The sequence below is a fragment of the Bombus impatiens genome, unplaced genomic scaffold (genome assembly GCF_000188095.3).
Source record: "Bombus impatiens unplaced genomic scaffold, BIMP_2.2 scf_0151, whole genome shotgun sequence".
NCBI classification, from domain to species: Eukaryota; Metazoa; Arthropoda; class Insecta; order Hymenoptera; family Apidae; genus Bombus; species Bombus impatiens.
This window is the reverse complement of record NT_176570.1, coordinates 2,477,940-2,495,811: the sequence shown is the minus strand read 5'-3', so window position 1 is coordinate 2,495,811 and position 17,872 is coordinate 2,477,940. Positions and strand designations below refer to the sequence as shown.

General features: G+C 38.5%; 1 protein-coding gene across 6 annotated transcripts in view; it reads right to left on the bottom strand.

Moving 5' to 3' along the window:
* The window catches only part of LOC100742462 (origin recognition complex subunit 2), a 114,796-nt gene that overhangs the window by 85,094 nt on the left and 11,830 nt on the right, over positions 1-17,872 (bottom strand). The gene's annotated exons all lie outside the window — the stretch shown is intronic.

Genomic DNA, 17,872 nt, shown 5'->3' with positions numbered 1-17,872 from the left:
TGGTCGATCCTAACACACCATACGATATTACTTCACTGGAAGACCTATAATCACTGCCGATCAATCCCATTGCATCATCAATTCCCCCACGACGAGTCACTTTTCCGTAATCATTAATATCAAAACAAGTAATCAGGCGTTCCATTCCCGACACTGATCCTCTCCAAAGGAGGTTCAACCAGATGCATCAGGCTACTGAATGATTTATCGGAAGACGCCAGGAATTGCCTCTCTATTATACCATAGACGGACTCTCTCTCTCCCTCTCTCTCTCTCTCCCTCTCCCTCTCCCTCTATATTAAGTCACCTGTGTTCATTATCCCGATAGGTCCGCACGAGCGTGATCTCCGGTTTTTCTTTTTTCGATCAGCGTAGCGGTATCGACGAACTTTATGCCAGCGATGCTGGCCTGGTTTCGTTGTTAAGCTGCCTCCTAGATACACAAACTATTAATCTGTTAACCTACCTGCCAGCCAGCGACCGCTTACGATCGCCGCGCGCTCGTATCGACCGACCTAGACGAGAACACGACGATCCTAGTGCTGATGGCTAATCGTTTCGTTGTTACAGTTGGATGCCAACAGGTTTCCCCCATTTGAATTTGTAACGAAGCAACACAACAAATTTATGGATTACACGAAAATCCTGAAGAATCGTTTTAAATTCTATCTGACCTTAGGCCTCTGACCATGGCCTTAACTTGTTGCGATTCGGAGACGTTTTCTTGACACGAAGGTTCTTCTCGTTTCGAATTGGTAGCGAGGTGGTTTAAAAAGTGGCCACAAAATTAGCAGTCTGCGTGAAAATTCTGAATAGTTCTATCAAAATTTCTGTGATTCATTTAGTTATTAAAGATTTAACTCTTTATATTCCGAAGATAGTTTAAAGTACCATTTTCATTAAAATACTGCTACCAGAGATTGAGTCAAAAAATCAATTTATACAAAGAAAAGTTATACAGTTTGTGATAAGCATTGAATGTTTTATTAAATTTAAATGCACTCCTATAACGAAATGTACGAGGGGTTTCTATATAAGACTTTTATAAAAAAAATGTAAGCCCACAGTAGCTTGCCAGTATTAAGCACGAAACGTAGCTTTTTCCACTTGTTAAGATTTCAATTTACACTTCAGAAGAATGCAGAGTCTTAAAATATGGGTAATTAGAATACTAAAACGGCATTCCTAACACGACTTTTACGACACTTTTACGATCTCGCGCTGGGTAGAAAAAGAAACGATATTCTCGGTGTCTAAAGATTAACAAGAACCTCTAAAATGCTTCCGTTTAAAAAAAAGGACGCCCCCCTCGAGCAACGATTTAAAATCCTGTAGATTTTGCGCACTGGAGAGTCGCTCGTAATTAAATGAACTACATTTCGCGACTGTGTCGTTGTGCTCGCGTATGCACACAAACGAACAGTAACCCCGTTTACGAGAGAAACTCTTTCGCCTGATACCCTGTGGCCCGCGACACAGTGAATTATCGTTTTAGAACGTACTCCCGGCTTAATTAAACAGAAACGGAACCTACTTTCCGAATTTTCGAGCGGACACCGACGAAAAACATTGGACTGGTTTGAATTCAATGGTAGCGCGTCCGGGGTGAAAACGAACCCAACTTTTCTCCCTCTCTGGATTTTGTTTTAGGAACGAACAGTTGAAACGGTAAACAATGTAAGTGCCAAAAAGAGTAAAAGACGAATCTTTTTAGAAATTTCGCAGCGAATATGTTGAGAAAAGATGAAAATACAAGAATAATTTATTATAACTTTTTAGGCTAGTGCAAGATATTGATCGTAATCAATGATTCAATCTGGTCATTAGACCGTGACTGGAAAAAATCAGTTGTTCGTAAAAAGCGAATAGTCCGTCGTTTATCATTTCAACTTCTCGAATAGTGGAATGATTAATAAACATTACTCGTGGAAAGACTTGATGATTTCCTTTCTCGTCCTCAGGAACCGACATTGATGAGTAAATTATTTCCATGTATGTAAATGGGAAAGGAAAAAGAGGAAAATTATATTTATATATATATACAGTCTTCTTTTCCTGAAATTCATAACTTTTCTTTGCAAAAGAGTACTGGATTTGCTATGCTTCGATTGCGTTAAAAAACTCGGGGTTTGTACGATATAAACACATTCTACATACATGTCTACATACATGTACCATACAAATAGAGAGCTAAAAATGTGCTAGTAAATTAGAACTTCAGTTCCCATAAAACTAGACTTAGATACGCTCTTAGGTCAGGGACAGAACAACAGATCGATCAGATCGTACACTGTACCAACTGTGTGCAAGGTCTGCCTGTAACACACGCATGTTCAAGGAGCAGAACAACACGTAAGCCAAGTGTTTGCACGTCGCATCGATTGAAATTGTTCTTCGCACTGTTGGGGCGCAATTAAAAATTTATCAACGATCTCACGAATAGCCGCAACGATTCGTAGACAAAACAAGGAAAGAAGAAAAGCCGTTTTCTCACTTTGCTCCCGCGAGGTTACACGACCAAAAGTTAAAGGCGAGTACCATGACAAAAGATTACATCATGTAGGTACATACTTTGAACTCTGAACTTTGAACCTTTCTCTTTCCTTCTCTCAACTGCTTCATCCCCTTTGTATATCGTTTCTTCTCTCCATTCTTTCTTTCCTTTTCTCTCTACGTTTATTCTTTCTTTCTCATCCTTTCTTTCCTTGTCGTCATTTCATTTTTCTCCCTCCTCCTTTGTTTTTTCTCCTTCTTTTCTCTCGCTATAAACTTTCCCAACAATCCAACGAAATAACACATCGTTGTCAATTTTATAAGACTCAGTCATCGTTCACCACTATCTCGATCTCATCAATCGGTCAAACCCGTTTTCTCAAAAGTTTCACAGAGCTGAATCTATTTTATCGTGCAGAGTCGCTTCTTCTTCGCCGATTTTCTCGTCACGCGGCAGCCTGTGTAAGAAGAGCGAAGGATAAAGAGAGGAAAAATCGAGGGAGGGCCGCCGGGAGGAAGATGAAATACGAAGAGGAAGCGGAGCTAGCCGGCTAGCACGGACCGATCGATAGAAAACACGCTGGGCGCGTTCGCGTGTAATGAGGAAGTGTTCTCTCGCAAACAGTTACAAGTGGAGTAGGTTACGTAGATAAGTCGTCACACATACGGCCGTGTGTAATTCTCTCCTGGCGAGTGGGCATGTGGGCTCTCTCGATACCGAGCCGCCGCGACCGACATTACAGGTGTAATATGCAACGTAGCCAGTTACATTTACTCCGGAAAGGGAGACGAGGCCTCGAGAGAGAAGAGAGAGAGAGAGAGAGTGAAAGAGAGAAGCTGCAGTTTAACGTCGATGGAAAATGGATCGACCGATTCAGGAGACCAGGCAAAATTGCCCCGAGCCGCTTCGACCCAGGGAATCGATCGTGCAAAAGCGTATCGGTGGGGACTTAATGTTTTTGGATAATTGATTTTTTCGTCTGCGTGAATTCGCTGATTTATCTTTTCTCCTTGAGATAAATAAATTCGTGGTAATAACTGAGCTGCGGACTTTTATGCTCTTATGGGAGTTTCGGAGATACAAAAATACACAGAGCGCATATACCACCAAAAATATATTAACGATATACGTATAAAAATAATAAAAATATAAAATGTTTATTCAATGTTTTATCTATTGTTGGATATGGTTCAATATACAATATCTAAAGTATAAAATATACAAAGTAAAATGAAATGTAGAGTGAAACAAATCTCCGCTTAGTTTCTATTTCTTTAATCGTACTCATAAAGTTTAAATCTGCATGCGTATCCACAGTCTAATGGGAAATTTTGTCTCTTTCAGACGTTAAGTACCAATTATGAAAATGAGAAGCTTAGAAAAAGTTAGCCGTTGAAAGATTCATTTACAAGGTGTATCTCAGTATGCAGTCAACGTTCGTATATCTAGCGATGTTGCTAAAAATCCAGCAAAGCACTCATATATTTAATAAGTGATAGCATACGTTCGTTTATGTAGCTATGTTAATGTTCTTGAAAAGTATACACGTTTAATCTCGTTACACCTACGTCAATTTCATCATCTTATGTTGAGTAGCTGATGCGTTTATTTAGGTTTTTGGGTAATAAGATTTGCTGACGTGTCATAACTGAAAGTGGAACAGATGACCGCGATTTTCTGTATGAAACTTAATAAATTTCAAAGTAAAACGTATCAAACGCTGGAATTGCTCTGTCAAAATTAACAACGTTTAGATGATGCAAATGTTTTTAACCAAATTTTCAGAGAATCCGAGAGATTCTCTCACAAAGGGAACGAAAGTAGAATATAGGGGAAAAATGTTGAAAAATATTACAAAGGAAATTTAAGCGTTATTTCAGGAAGAGAACTTTTTAATTCTTTTCATTCATAATAGAATGCTTTCACAAACTGACACGGTTTACCTTAATCAGATTATAATATTAATGAAATTGTATTCAATAATACATTTCTGTAACGTTTATTGTATCAATTTGTTATTAATTAATTAGCCTACACTTACTTAGTCACTGCATTGTCATATTTTGTATATTAATAAATTACGAAGCTAATTTGTACGCAGAATAAGCAGAATAATGACACTTTCCAGATTCCAACAGTCACGCTTTTATTTATTAAAATTGTTTATCGTATTGTGATATTTTCGACAGAATTTGATGTTTCTTTACAAATAGAAAGAAGACAAATGTTACTTCCTATGATATTAATCTTCTTTCGGAGAAGTTACAGTTTCAGAAAACGATAAGGTTCAGAATGCTAACAGGATAAGAATGTCGCATTAGCATGAAGTAGATCTGATGTTCGCGAAGCAAAGTAATTGAAACGAGAGAAGTTCCGTTCCAAAATTGCGAGATACAGCAATTAGGAAATTGGAGAACATGGAAATATACAGAACACTGAAAATGTAAATTCGAACACTTTCGCGATCCGTTTCGAACTCGGAAATTAGAGAAAGATCGTTTGAAAAGTTAAGAATCAAAGATCCGAAGGCTGAAGGATTTCGAAATCTGAAGATTCGAAAATTTGAGACTTTGAATGTTTAAACCTTAAAGATGCGAAGATCGAAAAGTACAAAAATCGAAAGATATGAATACTTGAATATTGCATTTGAAATTTGAAAATATAAAGAGTTGGGAATTTGAAAATTTAAAAATCCAAAGGTATAAAACTTTGAAAACTGTGAAATCAAAGATAGGAAAAATTGGATCAAAGAAGCAGCCTGCGTGCAAACCAAAGTAAAATCCCTCTATGTACTATCAAAAGCCTTTGGTCTGTGCATTACGTACGCGTGCTTAATGCGCCTATACTTGTTCTCGCGTTTTATCAGAACATATCGGTACAGTGGCAGCGATGGATCGCATTAGGCTTGGCGTCGGGAGTCGCGGGCGGCGCGCGCGTTTTATAAATCCTAGATGAAACGTTTCCTATCGGCGTTATCTGAATTGGACGGTGACCTGTGCTCAATAGAGGTGTACAGAAAGGCCAGCGCGCAGCGGCGAACGAAACGAGGCTTTGGTTTGGATATCAAACTGGCCAGCGCCTGTTGATATTAGCATTTATTTATATCTCCTGACCTCAAATATGTGTAACGTGCTCTCCCCCTCTACTCGTGACTCGTGACAGGCTTGGCTATACAGGCACGCCTCCGTTTTCGAGGTTACGTGCGAGCTGATATCGAGTTCCATCAAATTTTGTCGGTGCCGTAACATCGGTGTCTCTTCGCAGTGATAACGCGGACGTGGTTTGCGCGGAACCATTCGTACGCCATCGCACCGGTAACGTTCGGTCACACTGTACTTTCCAGCTTTCCAGCAAGGATATCCTTCTTCCCAAAGCGTTCACCATTTTTCCTTGAACTCATCTCTTGTTCTATGAACGCATTGGTACACGCTCGATCGACGAAGCTGAATGAGAAGATTTAACACTTACGAGGACAAGATGGCTGTAGCTGAGCGTCTGTTCTTTTTTAAATCATACAATATCGACTATCTACGTATTAATACGAATATCAATATCGTAAGATAATTCTGTACACGGTTCTGAGAATCCCTCAAAATTTCTAAATATGTACTTGTGAAAGAGTTAAATAATTGGAGTTTCGCCCGTTACGGACGATTCATCTTCGAGAGAAGTCTGAATTTTTATTCCCTTTCCACGACTTTACTTTCAGCTTATATCCAAAACTGTTATATCCGATCGATGGAGAAACTATCGCGTAGGTTATTTGTAGAAAAAAGCCGAAGATGGCCTAAACTATATCTTATAACAGGATACTGCCTCAAGGGTGAAAGACGAAGGGGAGCGACTCGAGAAAATAAGATCTATTGACGATTCTAGAGAGATTTCATGGAGGTGGGCGATATCTTTTGTTGGACGAGTTTTATGTCCGATATCTTATAGCGTGGTAGTCGATTGGCAAAATATATTGGTTAGGCTATTGCTGCTGGGATTCACTGGTTATTTGAGAATTTATCGAAGACTGGATTAATAAAGTACGAGAGGAAAATGTTCGTTGGATCTTGCAATACAACAACTCATCGACTCACGCTATCACATCCAATTATAGTTTTTAACCTTCAGTTTTAATTCTACAGACCAACCTCGGATTTAGATATTATTTAACACGGTACTACAGAGACCTTACCAATTAACGCTTAGCCAAATACATAATAAAGAAATTACGATGTATGTGATTGAAAGAAAATGTACACTGGTTTACGAATTGAAAAAGAATTGGCATACGAATGGGTTATGAGAGCGTATGAATCCGTACGATTACACAGCGACTTCATAGCGAAGCAACATTATCTCTCGGTAGATGCGCGCCACCAGAAAAACCATCTCGTACAATGAAGTATTCAGAGGCGGTTAATGTAGAACAGAAGGAAAGCCACGATCGTGAAACCGGCGAGGATAAGTAGAATAGCAACAGTTATTCCAAAACAGATCAGCAGATAAACCTTCACCAGTCATGTTGGTCACAGCGTGAACCGCGCTGGTGAACGCGCCAGAGAATCGAGTTCCTTTAGTTCGAGCCGAACAATCCTTCGTTCTTGCAACTAAAATTAGCATGATCCACGATATCGGGAATAATGTCGAAATTCTCCATTCGAGATCACTTCAACATTTTGCTCTGGTTACGTTCTCCTCGGAATGTTATATATCGTGCACGCTTTTCTAATTAATCTTCCGTGAACGATTTTATCTTCTTAATTTTTCTAGTGTTCCAGGCTTTCAAGAAATCTGTGTAAATCCTAAGATATTTATCAATGACGTATTGTGAAATCGTGTTTAAACCACGTGTTTGTCATCTTTTATTCAAAAAAAATATTCAAGGATTAAATTTCCTTCGAAGTCGCTAGAATATGGAATGATGAAATTTTTTGAATAACTCTCTAAATTAGCGATGAATGTAACGATAACCGAGAAAAGGAATAAAGATTATTTTCAAAATTTGTTTAGGATAGCCACATAAAGAAGGTAGTAAGTAGGGTCGATAAGAGCACAAGTTGTTGAACAAAAGATCTCCACTGAAGAATATTCTTCGGTGTATACAGCTACCAGCCATTTTAGCCAACAGAAGGAACACGAGCCAAGCGACGTGTCCTTTAGAGCACACTGCCGATCCTTCGATCCCTTCCTGCCATAAAGGAAACTTTCCCTTCCGCTTACTTCCATAGTCAGCGGACTTGGGTGCTTTCGAACTTTCTTTGTACCAAACAAATACTATGGAATCGTCTTCGAGGTTCTCCTTCGGATATTCTACTTATACACGTATTTTTAAAACTGCCTGGACTCGTTTCGCCAGACGGTATATGGCAGCAGGTTTCTAACAGCACGTTCTCACCGGTATGATTTACTAAATCTGCAGAACGTTCGTCTCGACGCGTACACGTGCGATCTAGCGATCGAGATCGAATCAACGTCTACAGGATTTCAAATCGAAATATTTCAAGCAGAATGTTCGTTTGCGTATAATCGAACATATACAAAACATATATTGCGCTACTGAAACTATATGAGCCTCTTTGATGCTTTTGTTCGTTTATTAATTTCATCATACAAATACACGATAAATGTTCAACTCCATCTACGAACCACAAATGTATCGTTCTATTCCTTCTTAATCGTAAAGAATGATAAAGCAAATACGTATGTATTTAATAGTAATCCCAAGTCCACGGATAACGCAACGAATAATTTTATTATCTTCAAATAACAAAAACGTTCGTCGTTTAATGAGTTTAATCGATAGGCCATTATCGTATCGGCGGGTATCTTCGATTCCCCAGCGTCGAATTCGCCTCATTTTTCAGCCACTCGATTTAATTAAGGTTATCTGTGGCAGCGCTCGTAAAGCAGCAAAGATAACAGATCGTTTTGCATAAAGATAACTTAATATGTACATACTGAACGCAGCGCGACTTAACCGAGACGAACAAAGAGAGCGAGAGAGGAGAGAGAGGGAGGAGGTAACAATCTGTGTCGCCGGCTAATTAAGAGCAATCCTTATCTTTGGTATCGCGCTTGTTTGCTTGGCATTCGCTGTTCGAAATAGCATTACCGAAATTGAAGTTCCAGCATCTAGAGGATAAATTAACGTTTAACATACTCATGTTAATCGAGAAAGAAAGAAAGGAGGCGCTGGATGAAAACTTTGCATTAAGAAGCACCGAAAATTATTTCGCTGGCCTCGCTTGAAAATTGGTTCGAAAGTATATTAATCGATATGCTCGTATATGATTTTATATCGAACTTTATGGATCGAATGGAACGTTGTATGACGATTATTAACACCTTCCATCCTGAAATCCTGATTTACTTCTTTAATTCTATTTTAAACATTTCAGCGACATTTCATATAAGCGTTGGTGCTCTTAAATATTAAAATAAAGTATCAGACTAAATTAGTTGGAAAGAGAAAAACCGCTGTTCGAACCTACTAAAACTCTTTCTAATCTCTAATATCATTTACCAACCACAAAGATATGCCTCTCTCTCTCTTTCAGAACCGTTAGCTCTTATGACTAATCGCTACTGAAAGTTGTAGCAGACTAAACGCCCACGTTTCTTTTATATCAACGATCGAGAACCCGACGATTATAATACCGAGTCACGTTTATAGCGTGAATTGTAATTCTAACGCGACAAAACGCGATCTTAAACTGGATATCAGCCTCAAGTTTTATTTCCCTATTGTCGCTTACGTTATCTTTAAAACGTAGGTTTCTCTTAAAATTTGACAAATAGAAGTACGGAAGATAACTCGGTATAAAAGAACGCTCTAAAAGAGATTGAAAGATGTAAATTTAAAAAGTAAACACTAGCTCACTAATAACATTAAAAAAAGAATCTATCCATAAAACAAACAATCGCGCTAAGAACAGTTCAAACAAAGACAGGACAAATAAATTTATTTTAACAAAAATTTAAGTGAATCTAAAAAACAAACGCTCTGAAAAAATGTTAACAAAAAGCAATAAGTACTACACAAATACAAGTTTTCTAATCGATGTAAAAACACACACAAATAAATTTTTAAAAAAGGAATAAAAAGAAGTAATCCTGAAAAAAGGAGACGCAAGAAAAAGGCATAAGAAACTGAAGTTTCGCGAACAACAATGAGCATCGTGTCTAAGATCGAGACTAAATACATGCGTGGGGTGGGGGGATCCTTCGCAATGTGGACATCCTTGGCATAAGCATAGAAAGCTAGAAAGCCTCGGCGGCGGCAGAGACAATGATAACCCAAATAGTAAATGGCGAGCTCGGTGATCCGACTTTGTTCGAGAGAAACCTTCTGCTTGGAGCGAATTCGACGACGAATTCGATGTCGGCAGAGGCAAGCCAGGCCCGTATGCTCTGTTTTCGGAGAAAGTGCATTTCCGTTCTTGCGTAGGTATACAAGACACCCGTGTGACTCAATGGAAAAAAGCGAAATGTTTCTCTTGGTCTTCGTCGGCGATCGACGTAAATGTAACAGAAAAGCAGCAAGGGCAACGGGGGGGAGAGAAAGGGAGATAAATCAAAGACGACAGATCTCGACCTCGTTTTCCCTTCCTGAAATTTAGCGGCAGGCCGCTTCCCTTATCGTGATCGCCCTGAATCTCTCGATGATTCGATAGAAAAACTTTTGGAGAAAGCAAGAAACTTTGGAAGAGTGAATATTTTCGAGGAAGATTCATTTCTCTTTCAGAATACTTACAGCAGAATTCTTTATACCTGAATATGATATTGACACACAGTTGTATTTATCATAACATTTACATACTAAATGATTATGTTGAAATATGTGTATTTCATATCATTTATTATCATTTGGCAATACTTTCGTATGATTACGAAAATTTGCTAATTATTAATAATAAAGACATACTGTAGGAGAAAGTGTTTAAGCAAACTTATATCGTAAGAAAAATAGTATTTTTATTCCATTAGATAGACTACCAAATATTTCTACTTATATTTCTATAATATTATATTATAATATAATATATTTCTATAATAATCTATATAATTTATTAATATTCCTATAATATACTATATCGTCATCTAATAATACGTTTTTAACTAAGAAACACCCGCTAAAGAAAGAATCAACAAAAATGTTACAAAACTTCTTAAAATACCATGTATTGTACGACTGCATTGCTTTCACCCTGTTCAACATGAAAGCCAGCGGACACAATACCACTAAACTCCCAGTCCAATTTCCCTAAACCAACGTGTACAATCGATTGCATAAACCCCACAATCAAATCCAAACTGACTGCACATTATCGACAACCACGTAATTGGAACAACAAGATTGTTCCCATTAATCATCCCCAACTCCCCCTTTCTGTCACAAAAAGCCAACCAAACGTTTGATTCTCCATTCCTCATTCTCGATAGAATATCTTCGATTTCTTCCTAAACAACAGTGGTGTATGTGTATATAAATAATATATATTGTGTCTATTAATTAACGTTAATAGCCCGTGAAAAGAATTCAAGAATATTCGCTGCATCTTTCCCAATCATATTCTGAAACTAAGAAATCATCCGAATAAGAATAGTATCCGCTGAGAAATTGGACGAGCTATTAATTTGCCTGGCACAAAATCCGTATAGTTTTTTAATCCCCTTAAAGTTATGTTTCCACATGACAATTGCAACTTTTACTGACACGAAATGTCATGGCTGTCATCATAAAAAGTAAAAGTAGCGCTGTCATGACATTGGACTTCGTGCTGCCTAGTTATTACTAAAGGAAACAATGCATTTAGAGACTGACAGGACAATGTGTTCGAAGGTAAAAAAATTACAAAGCTTGCTAGGTTGTTATAATTTTCTTCTATCACCACTGAAACACTATAATATTCGACAATAAGAAGAAGAAAATTCGTTATCGTTCTTTCCAGCATTCGTCTAAAGATACCCTACGGTTTAACACCATAATTATTTATATATTCCGTAGCCTGTTCGAAGCGTCTTAGCTCGATTTTAACGCTTCGTTCATTCCGCTGCCACAAGGAATTATTAAAATGAGCGGACTGACGAGACTCGTTTACGTTTACACGGCTGCGTGCTGTGTGAATTTAAAAAGGGGGAACAATGCTGTCAAGAACATTTGCCAGCTATCACACAGAACCGCTGTAAACGTGAAAAAGCGACGACGTCGATTTCGAGGACGAAGAATCGTAAAATTATCAGAAAAAAATTTCAGGCTTCCCAACGGTGCATCGGTCGCTACGTGACATATAAATTTTACGAAACTTAAACTTTAGTCTTAAGAAGACGAAGAATTATTCACGAAACTAGAAAGAGCTAAAAAAGAATTAAACTTTGAACAATTTTTGAACAATTAGACCTGTAATATCGATTCTCCGATCTCTCACGAACAAGTACTTACAAATAAGACACTTCTCAATAACCAGTATATTCTCTGGTTTCACGATGTCGTCCGAGAAAACGTTTTACGAGGATTGACACAACAATTTAATGCTGTTGCAAGCCAAAGCCGGCATTTGCCACCTCGTAGAAAGCCGGTTAGACCTTTTTTTGCGACAAGACGCAAGAGTGCTCGTTCCCTTTCTCTCGCGGTCGAGCGAAATGCCGATCGTTGCTCGCCAGGAACCACCGATTTAATAAAAGAATTTCCTTGCTCAATAGGAGACGGTTCTTTGTTGTTGCAGTCGAGGTTACAACGCGGCTACGAGTTGCCCGAGTCGATGACAAGTCGCGAAACCTGCGATTACCACGGGGAAAGTTTCGACGAGGGATGTCGAAACTTCGTAAGAAGAAAATAAGGTGTGGAATTTGAGAAAGATTATTTTAGAAAGCAAAGATAAAACGAATATCGTCGATGTTTTATATCGATAAAAGTAGATTGAAGTTTGACAAATATTGTGAAATTATTATCGTCGTACGAAAAATAATCGATATCATAAAATTTGATACCAGAATCTATCCTTTCTGGCTAAAGCAGTACAGATTGAAATATATAATCTACTTTCTCTATTAGTCCACTGAATAGAATCTACGTAATATATGTTCTATTATACGTACTATGTACGTAATTACGTTCTCCTTTTACTATTTTTATTTATCATTCAAACATCACCAGTCTTCACCAATTTCACTCCCAAACCAATCTACATTACAATTACCTTGCTATATTTTATATACGGTTATTATCTTTTTCTCACTATTTTCATTTCTCATCCAATCATCACGTACAGTCCCAACCATCACCGATTCCACTTTAAAGCCAATTCACTCTTCTCTCTCTCTTATCCGAATTCAACCACTCCTACAGCCAACATCTGTTGCTCTTAGACAACATTCCCATCCGTAATCCTTCGCATGACGACATCTCCCGTCTCGAAAATTGCACATAGTATATACTATCCAAGTACGGAAGCCGGCCACGCGATCAAGGCTTATAATTCGAAGCCGTGGCCCGTGGCGAAATTCTGAGAAATTCTTGGAAAGGGGCGAGAGAGAGTCTCGACGTGCCACGAGGCTTGCTACGAAGCACAAAACATCCACGGTAGCGCTATCAAAGGCGGGGTTCATTGTACACAAAGTGGGTAAAGGTAGGTAACCCATTTTGGGGGTGGTCGGCCATCTCTCTCTCTCTCTCTCTCTCGCTCGCTTCCTGTTTCCAACCATCCTAACACCGTGTTCTCCGTCTCTGTCCGCTGCACTGGTCCGTACGTACCAACACCAGCAACCAACTGGTAGCTTGTGCCGTGTCGTTGAGTATTGAGCGGGGTGAATGCTCTTGCGCAATGCACGTACAGCAACCCCAACCTCGTCGACCTCGAAGCTCCTTCGTCCGGGTCTAGCCTGGCCCTGGTCGCGATTGATTAACCGAATACCGATGATGTTTCATCCTATTAGGATTATTATTCGCAACCATGCACTCGGGATTACGTGTGCATTCGGTGCTGTGAGGACTGGTTCAAGAAAGACTTGTGGAATTGCTAATGGGTCGTCCAAAGGATGAGTTCAGAAAGACGAGAAATAAATGATGTTTTTTATCTTTATAAGAATAGGATGTTTGATATGCTAGATGGATGGTACTAACAAACACCGATAAGATAAACAAGATCCTTGAATCAGAGGAATTAATCTTGGAGGCTGAGGAGGAATAAAAGATTCACAGGAAAGTGGTACGAGTGAGGCAATTTTTAATTTCTACAAACTGGGATAAAGTGAAACTCTGACGAAGAAATCTGTATTGCTATAAATATTAAGATTTAAGGCTATATGTATACGTACTCTAGACGTTTCGAAAGTTTGGTTTGGGTATTGAATAAAAATTTATTTGATTCTTTCATACGATAGTTATTACAATTTTATAATTATCACGTTTAAAGACAGCTTTTCGCGTTCTCTGAAACATTAATGCTTTTGAACGGCGTTACTTTCAAAACAGAGGTGCGATATGACAATTCCAAAAAAAAGTCAGCAGTTAATGGATTAAAAGGAAACGACGCAATTTATCTTGCACGCCACCCTCCGGTAGTTTCGAGCTACGAGGGTAGAGCACAATTTGTGAAGTATAACCTACAGGTCGAGATATTTGCGAGAGCATCGATCCAACGCAACAATACTCGTTTCCATAAGAAGCCATAGTGTGATAAGGAACTTATTGGATCCCCTAGGGCTAGCTGGAAGATATCACGGCTCTCCTTTCCAGGTGAAATATCGAACGAGACGCGAGAGTTACCTTATCGAACAAAAACACTTCCGTTTTTCCATCCCCTTTTTACTTCGTCCTCCTTCAAAGAGAGAAGGAGAAAAAAGGAAAGGACCGCGGTGTAGAAGCAATTAGTCTGTAACCAAGTTTTACGGCCGCTTTAATGGGCTTCCATATAAAAGGAAGCTGGCAAACGCGGCCCTCTTCCTATCCTTCCGCACGAAGTTAACGTGTTTCGCGAGAGAAAATAAAACAACGAAAAAGGGAAGCTAGATGAACGAAACGTTTCCTCGTTATGGGAATAACTTTTCGACGTTAGCTTCGTTCGAATCGAGTCCGGGGTTACCAGGTCTGCTGGCCAATTAAAAGTTATAAGTATCGCCGATAAATATCGGTGATCGAGCACGGTATACTCGGTCTACTCGAATATACTGCAATTACAAGTTGTTACGTAGTGAGGCATGCATCAGGGGAATGTATGAAATTCCAACTTTTAATGGAATCGAGGTAAAAGGATATCGACCTCTGTCAAATGTACGACACTTTATTTAGGAATTTCATTCGAAGAATAACCGTAACTAATTTTACGCCAGCAGTAGCGTAAGTTCAGTACCTCTTGTAATTGCCTAACCTATATCAGTAACTTATGAATTCGTCATTAATTTGTACGTTTAAGTAACGTACACGTATTATTATTACAAACTGACCAAAGTGCCCTGATTCTAGGTACACAGCATATATGAACGTGGATGGTTTTGGAGGTGGTCTGGGTACGAGCATGTGGCCGATTCTCTTTCGCAGCTGACGCTCGACGAGCCATTTAATGGCTCGTTATGGATGAAGAGAAAAAATGGAACAGTTCGTGAAAAAACAACCACAGCACACGAGATCGTATTTTTCCTCTGTTTTTCTTTTTTACTTTTTCTTGTTGCCAATTAGTTGGTAACACCTAGTCGATATATAGGTTCGATTTTGCATAAAAAAGGAATAAAATTCCGGGAATTCCAAGGATGCCTGGTACGCGCAACCATTTCAGCTGATTACCGGGCAATCATATTCTTGCACAAGCGGCCAGGATCGTGTGTTGCAAAGATCACCTCATGCACGTGCTCAATTCGTGCGAATTGAATGTCAGTAGCTAAACCGCTTTACCACTTTGTGCCATGCCAGATGAAAGAATAGTCGAGCTTCTCGTAATTAAAGTTGAAAGGTTGTAGGGTTGAAAGGAGCGAGCCTGTGTCGTTCTTCGGATCGATTATAAAAATAACAAGGACGGAGAGAGAGGCTCAAGGAAAAGGGAAATGAGGGAAAAGGCGACGAATGACGAGCCATTTGAAAAGCAAAGCACGATAAGCCGTCGAGTTCCCTCGCTCGAAGGGGTGGAACCCTTCGAATCTTCCTACCTCGAGCTACCATCGTGCTGGCAAGACAAATCCCAGGCGATTTTTGCTCCGGAAAATTGCATAAGTTTTCCCAGCGTACCCACTTTCTTTCCCCTCTTTTCCTTTTCGTTCTTTCTGCTTTTTATTGTACCACCGATATAGAAGGGGAGGGACGAAGTTTAATATTCGTTGCAGTCGATGGGAATTCTACGGGTTGAATATAAAATAGAGAGGAAGTTCGATCTGGAATAGAAGACTGTTTGATACTCTGGAATTATGCTGGTGAATTTACTATTATTTCAGTCGTCGATTATTCGACTTGACAATGGGTTATTTCCAAAGGAAAAAAACCACTTACTACTGTCATGTAGGAACTGAACAAAAATTAATGATTTAGAATTGGAAATTCATGGAAATTTATGCGAAGATTAGAGCCGTGTACGGATTATAGTGTGTCATTGTAAATACATTACAAAAACAAGAAGTAACATTATCCATCGTTATCTCGACTATTTTTTAAGTATAATGTAATTTTAGAGGTTAGTAAAAATTGACATAAACACTCGATAGCTTACAAAAAAACGCGAAGCTTTTAAGAAAAGTAATTTGCGAACTAATTAATTAAATGAAATAATACACGGACAAATCCATTGACCTCAACTGAATGCACTTCATAGCTATAAAAAGTATTATAGTTTAAATCTGAACCTAACGCCTTCTGTGCTTCTCTTATCGATGTCTGATCATTATCGCATTATACTTAAGCGACTTCTCGCACGGACATATGTTTGTACATATCCATTTCCGTTTCTATTACAATTTTTCGAATATATATATATATATATATATATATATATATATATATTCAGGGAAAAAACGAAAGAAACAAAATACGTGGAACGATGGTTAGAGTTAGAAGAGATTACAAAGAACGAGCAGACGTTATCGGACGATAGCGGAAATCTAGAAAAGCGACAGTAACCAGAAACGGCTGGTTATCGGATATCGAATAAAAAGCCGAGGAGGTATGTATGTTTGCAAAGAAGCATGATTCATAGCTGTCAACGATCGATATTTCGATACAGATGGTCTATCGGCGTTTCCTTTCAAGTACTGATGCGATTATCGATAACAAGTATACGTGCTATAGTTGCAATTTGCAATCACCGATATATAGAGAGAGAGAGAGAATTCCGCGAACTATTAATGGCGTGACGATCTGCAGCTTCTGTCTGGTATTTAATTGCGACTACAATTGAAATTAAAGCTACTAGAATAGAATTTAGAAAGTAAAATTCGGTGAATGATTCACGAAGATCAGAATACGTGTTGAAGATTCCATGAAATAATTTGAACTATGTTATAAACCATATTAATCTATTATGGTTGGAAATCTACGATGGAAAAGAATTCTAGATACTGAAAATTCGAAGTTTCATACCGTGGCACATCGTATCAACAATATTATAGTCGAATAAATTCTATGTAATTCCCCGTTCTCTATATGAAATTGGAGGTGAATTCTGTAACTACTCGATCGAGAACGATCCGCATTTGTCAAGCTGACTGAACAGTAGGCGAACCCCATTTTCGAATTAGATTTAAAGAAGAGGGATCTAACAACGACCGAGTAACTCGATTGCTAGAGCAGTCGTCTGGAAAACGAAAGATCTGGATTTAAATCCTGCACACGCGATCGATACGGTCAGCTCCAGTCCTTCCTCGGCGCTTGCTCGCCGGAAGTGGAATTCGTTTCAACCTCCTAGCATTTAATTCCGTTTGTAACGAAAGAGGGTGGTGTTTGTTGACTATTTGAAATGTAAACGATTGCTATTTCAGATTACCGGCTCATGGACGAATACAGCAACGATAGTTCCACTTGAATTTCTCTGTTTACTTATCCTATCTTAATTATGTTTGAGATTATTTATCAAGTTAAGAAGCAGGTAAGAGAATTTCTTAACGCTTAGAGAACTTGACGCGTAATATAATCAAAGAGAAGATCCGATAGAAACATACACCAAAAATTTGTTAAAATGATAAAATAATAGAATATGAGGATTTTGGAGAGTAAAATATATTTTGATGAATTCTTCTCTTTTATATATTGTTGCGAATAATAGATTATATTCGTGCAAACTATGAACGTTTTTAATCATTCGAGAAATTCTATACAAACCTATACTCGACCTAATACCAGAACTTTCTTGTACGATAATTTACCAATATAATTATAGTAATTTAACAAATAATTTGCTAATACTATTT